We start from the raw sequence: 7020 nt of genomic DNA, 5'->3' as shown, positions 1-7020 counted from the left end.
AGTTCTTTATTGATCCAATTACATAAGATGTAATATGTGTATAAAGAAAATGCCAAGTTTTAATAAGTGTTGGATGGCACAATATCGAGTGACAAAATGCATGTGATGCATAAATCATAGTCAAGTTCAAATGGTTCCAAAGTTAGAAAAGGACTATGAACATGTAAATAAATAAGGTCATACACATCCTATTAAGGGCTTGAGTAGGAGGATATTTAGATCATTAGCTCACTGAACTAATAAAGGGTTCTAGACATTGTTAATAAAACAATGGAGCCATACTAAGAACCCGGGTCTCATAAAATCTAAATATTGAAATATGACAAGATATTGTTACATCACAAGGATAAGAGCAATTAACCACATTAAATGGCACAAACAAGTTTATAAAAAGATGCAATTGCTAAATGGATTGGATCTGTATTGTCATGAGGTAGCAATTGGCTTTATGCCAATGGGAGAATGTTGGGATAAGCCTTGTAGCCAATTAAGATTAGTCAAGCCTTGATTCCAATCATGCAACAATATAATTCATATTGAATGATTAGACCTTTTTCTTCATCAATAAGACATTAATTATAATGAGTAAAAAGTCTAATTGGATGAAGTACATGAGATTAATATACCTTGCAAGGGAATTACAATGGGTTGCAATTATGAGATCTCTATGCATCAAAGCATAATCTCAAGATGTTCTTGGTCAATGAGTCATTGAGACTGGACATCAATGATGCTTACAGACTAGGACATTCTATGTTCCTTACTTTGGAAGAAAGTAATTGATCTCATAGATTGAAGCATAAAGATTCTTGGAACTAGAATGTAGGTTTTTGCCTAGGACAGCAAGTTCATTGAACATGACCTATCATGAGAAGTGCATTTGGTAATACACTCCAGTGTCTATGCAACATTGTTCATGTGTTAGTCGTGTAAATACTCCCTAGGCTTGAGACACTGGGCTGTCTTATGTGTGGAGTGTTACGCTTTCATTTCATCCCTACAGGTGCCTAATGAAGGATTTCTAAATAGAATGCTTTTGGGTATAGCATGAAGCATTTGAAGGCAAATAAGTGGTCAAGATAGGAATCATCACCTTCAAGTGTTTTAGAGAACATATCATATTAGTTCTTGGTTAACATTAACTTATTAAAGTCCTTGGCCAAGGCAATTTGGAGATTACGAAAAGGTTTCATAAGTCTCTATAAAGCTAATGCTCTAACTGCAGGAACTGTCAGTTAAAATTTTACCCATGCAAGTATACATATGGAATAGATAGTATATAAGTAAGTAGAGTATCGATCCCTTAGACAATTGTTCTAAAAATTTACTATGTACTAAAAATTAAAACAATTTAGTTTTATTCAAACAATCAAAATTTGGATAAGTAATTTAAACTTAAAAATTAATCAACTAAAACTTAACTAATTGACACTAATTAAAAATCAAAGCAAAAATAGAGCTGACTAAAAATCAAATTGAAAAAGCCTAAGATTACAATATCCCTCAAACTTCATTTCAATTTGACCTCTCTTTCTTAACTTATTCCAATGAATCAAATTGCTAGCCTAGAATCCTCAATTATTTATAAGGCTTTCTTCAAACTCTTAGAAAAATATCTACTTTAATAAAAACACTATATTCCTATGTGAATTGAAATTAAAATAGATTCATTAAGTTCAAGCTCTAATACTGGCTATATAGGCATATAGGTCTATTCATATCTTATACATAAATCAATTTATTCAACTAAGCAAATAAATACGATCATATGTTATTCCAATTTTGGTCTACACTAAACTCCCTTTCCCAAGTTATGTTTAGGTTCCTAAATCAATTTAATTCGTGATCAAGCAATTAAAAGCAATAAGAACAATTTGGAATAAACAAATCAATCCCATTGAAAACAAGCAAGAAAGAGATTGAAAATTTAGACTACATGTGAGTTCAATTGCAATCCTAGAAAAAGAAATTTAGCTACTCATAATTACAACAAAAAAAAAACAAAAAACATATGAAGTTTAGCCATCAAGTGTAGCAAGAAAAACAAAAGCTAAGGAAGAAAAAAGTACACAAATTTTTGTAGCCTTGATCTTCAATCTACACCATCAACTTCTAGTAGCTTGAATCTCTCTAAGGACTTTTCCTCAATGTGTGCGGCTAACTTCTCCTTAAGTTAACTATTTATAATCGAAACTTAACCTAATTTTATTAAATCTAAACTACTTTAGCCTAAAAATTCTTAATTTGGGCTTAGAATAGCTGTAGAGCCCAATAAACTTAAGTTGGCCCTCATAACTTTCTTTCCCACAGTAATTTTTTAAAAGTTTTCTCTTTAACACTACGACACACCACGTCTAAGCCGCAATGCTCCTTTTTGCTTCTGTTTTCTTCTCGCTAACTGCTCCACTCCATCAACTTTGACTACAATTTTCTCCAACTTCTACGCATAACTAGGTAAAGTGATCATCATGAAAGTTTTAGATTTGTCTCTTAGATCTAGAGTGGAAGCTATGTTCAAAACACCACAACATGTTTGAATAGAGTCTAAACTCCTTAAACATCTTTTTCCACCCAATTAAGCCTTATTCTTTTATAGTTCTAAAAAAACATAAAAACTAATAAATAATAACTAAACTAAGGAAATAAAAATAAAATTAACATAAAATAAATTAATAAAAATAAACTAATAAGAAAAATAACTAAATCCTAACCTAAATCCAAGAACTTAGCTAACTTTTAAGAACAATTTAAAATAAAAATAATTTTGTTTCATAGAATTATCGCAACCCCAAACTTAAAATTTTGCTAGTCCTCGAGCAAAAGAAAAGAAAACAAGTAAAACAAAGAAAATTAAACAAAAGGCTTTTCAAAAGATAAAAATTCACCAAGTCAAAATTTCTCAATTTTTCCTCAAAAATTATCCCACAATTTCAACTTGAAGTAAAACACAAATAATCTTCAAATTCATGCATCAATTCAAATGAAAGCTCACTTTCGAATAGACTTCCTGTGTGTTTATGTGAATAACCTCTTACAAAGAATATCATGCCTTTTGGATTAGTTTATGCCAAATTTGAGCATAGATTAGTACTAGGATCCCATAGGTTTGCTTTTCATCTCTCACTCCACTAATATAACTAATACTTATTCAAGGATTAATAGGTCTTTATTAAGCTTGTAATGTAAGGCTACGGTTAAGGTATGATCAAGGATATTATTTAGGCTCAAATTACCTAGGCACATAATCATTCTAGGACCTATATAGAGTTCTACTTTTGTCAAGCGCGACTCTACAATAAGTTTATTATGCCATTCTTACATAAGAATGCGTGTTTGCTTACTTGGGTACCTCGGAAATCATTAAAGAACGACAATGTACCAAATGGTACAATTAAATTGAATTAAGCCTCGAACTAGTCCAAATAGAGATTTTAAGATAAAATTCAGAATTTTAAAACCTCAGAATGACTTAAAATGATGATTCGGAGTTCGAGGATCGATTTGGAGTCAAATTGGAATTTTCATGACCTAGAGGCAAAATGGTCATTTTGCCACCCGAGGTTAAGATGTGAGTGTTGGATGAAATTTTTGACTAAGATTGATCATTTGGAGTATAATTTGAGTTTGAGAAGTGAAAAATTTTAATTTCGACATTTTTTCAAGCATAGGGGTAAAATAGTCATTTTGTCACCCAAGGGCAAAATAAAAAATTTTACACCACCCAACACTTGTCCAGCACATGGATTTTATCCAATATTATCATGGATAATTGAGAAAATTTAGGTGGTGGAGAGAGATTGCTTAATGGGTAAGTATGACACATGGACCAATGGAATGTTGACACATGGCAAATTTTGTCCATTTAATATTTTTCTTTATAAAGCCAATTTGAACTCTTCCACATTCATTATTATGGCCGGCCAAAGCAAGAACAAAAGGAAGAAAAGAAAGAACAAAAAACCCTAGAGTGAAAATTCAAGAGAAAATTGGTGGATTTCAAGTAATCAAGCAATCAAAGGTAAAATTTCTTGACTTTAACTTGTGATCTACCTTTCCCATATATTCTTTTGCATTTTCCATGGTTGAATCAAATGATTTCATGATGGGTCTCTTGCTGGCCGAAAACTTAGAGAGAGATTTTGATGGTTGTTTTGGTTAGATTTTAAGATATTCTAGTGTTTTTAGTTGATTGGTGATGTGTAGCATGAAAATAAGTAAGAAAAATTCATGTTCTTCCATAACCCTCATTGGCCGAATTCTCCATGTGAAATATTTATGATGATTTTGATTTTATTTCTAGTGAATTGGTTAGGAAATGATGAATTATGGTGAGAAAATCAAGTAGGAAAAATCATAGTATTGATGCACCCACCATGGCCAAAATTTGCAAGAGAAAATGTGAAGATGATTTTACTAAATTTTACGCTATTTGACTTGTGTTTGATAGTTTGGAGAATTGGAAGAAAAATGGAGTTAATTGGAGTTGAATTGGACATATTGGCCAATTAATCGAGTGATAGATCGAATTAAGCCAATACCGTTTTATTTAGGTACACAATTGAATTTGTGTAGAACACCGTATTTAGATGATAATCCGAACAATTTGCATTCCCTCTCATGCATTAGTAAAGAGCTTGAAATAGATTTATAATGGTATAACATAGTATATTGAATTATGTGTCGTGTATTGTATATAGGTGGTGAGCCCTCTAACAAGGGTAAAGACGTTGTGTCAGAGGACTGAGAATAAGAGTATTTCAAACTCCTGATACAGTGAGTAACCTTATCATCATCTTGATTATCTGGAGTGAATTTTAATTCTTTTTTTTTGTGATTTTATGGAAAATGAGTTTAAATGGTAAATCTTTACATTTTATAAGAAAAAATGTGATTAAATGAAATTATTTTATAAAATTGTCTTGAAATTGAAAGATGGTTTTGAAAATGGAGTATTGAAGACTAATTGTTGTGTTATAAATCATGGTTTGAATTGAATGACTTATGATAATATTGGCATGAATGGTTGAATTGGTAAATGTGTTGAAAATGTATGAGCTGTTGATTTACCTTGAGAGGCTGTAAAATAAAATAATTGCCATGTCATGCTATTGCAAATTTTATTGTATGGTGGGCTTAGCTTGCTGCAGTGGGCGAGTTTCTGTGGACTAGCTTATGAGAGGGGCACAGTAAACCCCGTTATATCTTACCTCAGTTGGAGAGGCATGTAGGGTAACGCTCGAGGTACAACTTTAAAGTTCACTTCACGCTGAACCACCACATGAGGGTGAACTCAACCAATGCAAAGGAACGACTATGCTTCAAAATAAAAACATGATTTATGCGTACATGACTTTTTAACAACCTTGGCGGACTCAATTGGGATATCCATAGGCCAAGGTATCCCTGACAATTGAGTATGAAAATAATTTTGGCACGAGCCAAGTTTTAAGATACTCATAAGCCAAGTTGATTATTTAAATGAGATGAATATTTATGTTATGAAATACATATTGAGATGGAATATTTTAATCGTCTCAATTTACTCGACTTTAGATATTTTGGATGATGTTTGTTTACTCACTGGGATTATATAATCTCATCACCCTCCTTTCCACCGCTTTCAGGCTCAGGATAGTCGGTAGATAGCTCATTTCGTTGAGGGCTACAGTTGGACTTGCATCCTCAAAAATTGTAAGTTTAACGCTTTTGATACTTTTGGTTGTTCGTGGGCCCACGTGTCACGTAAATTAAATTTTATGCTTTGGTTATCTGTATTATAGTATGTAGGAATTTATTTTGCTTTTACACTGTAAAAATTATTTACGTAGCGTTCTATAAGAATTATTTTATGAAAAATTGGAATATTTTATTCATTATTTTTATTTTATTCCATTAGCTATAATTTCACTTTAAATGAATGTTTTAGATATCTAAACTTATTTTTGGTTATGAAATGTGTAAATTTCTCTCATATACTACATTTTAGCTGGTTTCGAAATTTTTGGAAAAAATAACCAAAATACCTCTATGTAGTTGAAACTTCTTTTTGATTGTTTCTGAATTGAAATTGTTTCATATCACTTTAAAACATGATTTTAGTAACTAATACTCACAGGGGAAGCAAGAAAACGGATGTTAAGCCTTGCGAGGTTTTGATTGGCATGCTGGGTAATGAATGTCTATCGGGACATCATGGTGAATGTCACGGGCTCGATAAGAGTTTCAGGTCGTGACAATTAAGTTGGTATCAGAGCCTTTGGTTTTAAAGATCAGAGCACAGAGCTTTTTGTTTTAAAGTTATTTTAAAAATTTATAGTGTCAGTGTGGCCCCAAGTTAAGTTAGGTTAGGTTGAGTCGAATGTATGCATTTGCATATAGAAACCTACCCGTTCTTGTGATGTGTAAATAATTAAGAAATTACTGTTTGATTACATATAGGTTTTGAGGTGCGCTGGTTGCACACACCATGTCTAGAAGAGACGGTAGTCCCGATGCCTCTCATAGAATTAGCGAGGGATCGTTAGATTTTACTACTAGGAGCCGATGGCAACCCAGACCAAGTAGTCCAGGAAGCGCCTCACCTAGGATTCCACTGGATTTTGGAATGGGGGTTCGTGAAAAAGGAAGCTTCGACCCTTGTGAGACCATTGAAAGTGCTGATAGTAATGACATTAATGTAAGCATGACAAATTCCCTTTTGAAAGAGTCTAAGGAATACACTAAAGAAAGGGGAAAAATAATGATAGCCGAGGGGGATTATCATCCTAAGAAGGTATCTGTATCCGTTGTTCGACACTTTCCTCCAGGCTGTGGGAGTAATGTAAGGGAACAACAAGAAAAGAATAAGGAGAAAGTAACTATTGTAAATTACCACCCTAGGAAGGGAGCTGTGGTACGACATTTTCCTCCGGATGTGGAAGAAATGCTGCAGTTGTGAGTTATGAGGAATGTAGGAGAATACAACTAGCTTGGATTGAGGAACAGAGGAGAAAATCTCAGAAGGAGGAGGACTAGAAGTAC

The 7020-nt window shown here is 32.8% G+C and overlaps 1 long non-coding RNA gene across 1 annotated transcript; it reads left to right on the top strand.

Moving 5' to 3' along the window:
- Positions 3979-5664, top strand: LOC108662911. Its single transcript, XR_001928771.1, has 3 exons — positions 3979-4018; positions 4698-4773; positions 5625-5664. It is a non-coding gene; the product is annotated as an uncharacterized LOC108662911 (long non-coding RNA).

This window comes from Theobroma cacao, chromosome 7 (genome assembly GCF_000208745.1).
Source record: "Theobroma cacao cultivar B97-61/B2 chromosome 7, Criollo_cocoa_genome_V2, whole genome shotgun sequence".
NCBI classification, from domain to species: Eukaryota; Viridiplantae; Streptophyta; class Magnoliopsida; order Malvales; family Malvaceae; genus Theobroma; species Theobroma cacao.
This window is presented reverse-complemented; position numbering and strand designations above follow the sequence as displayed.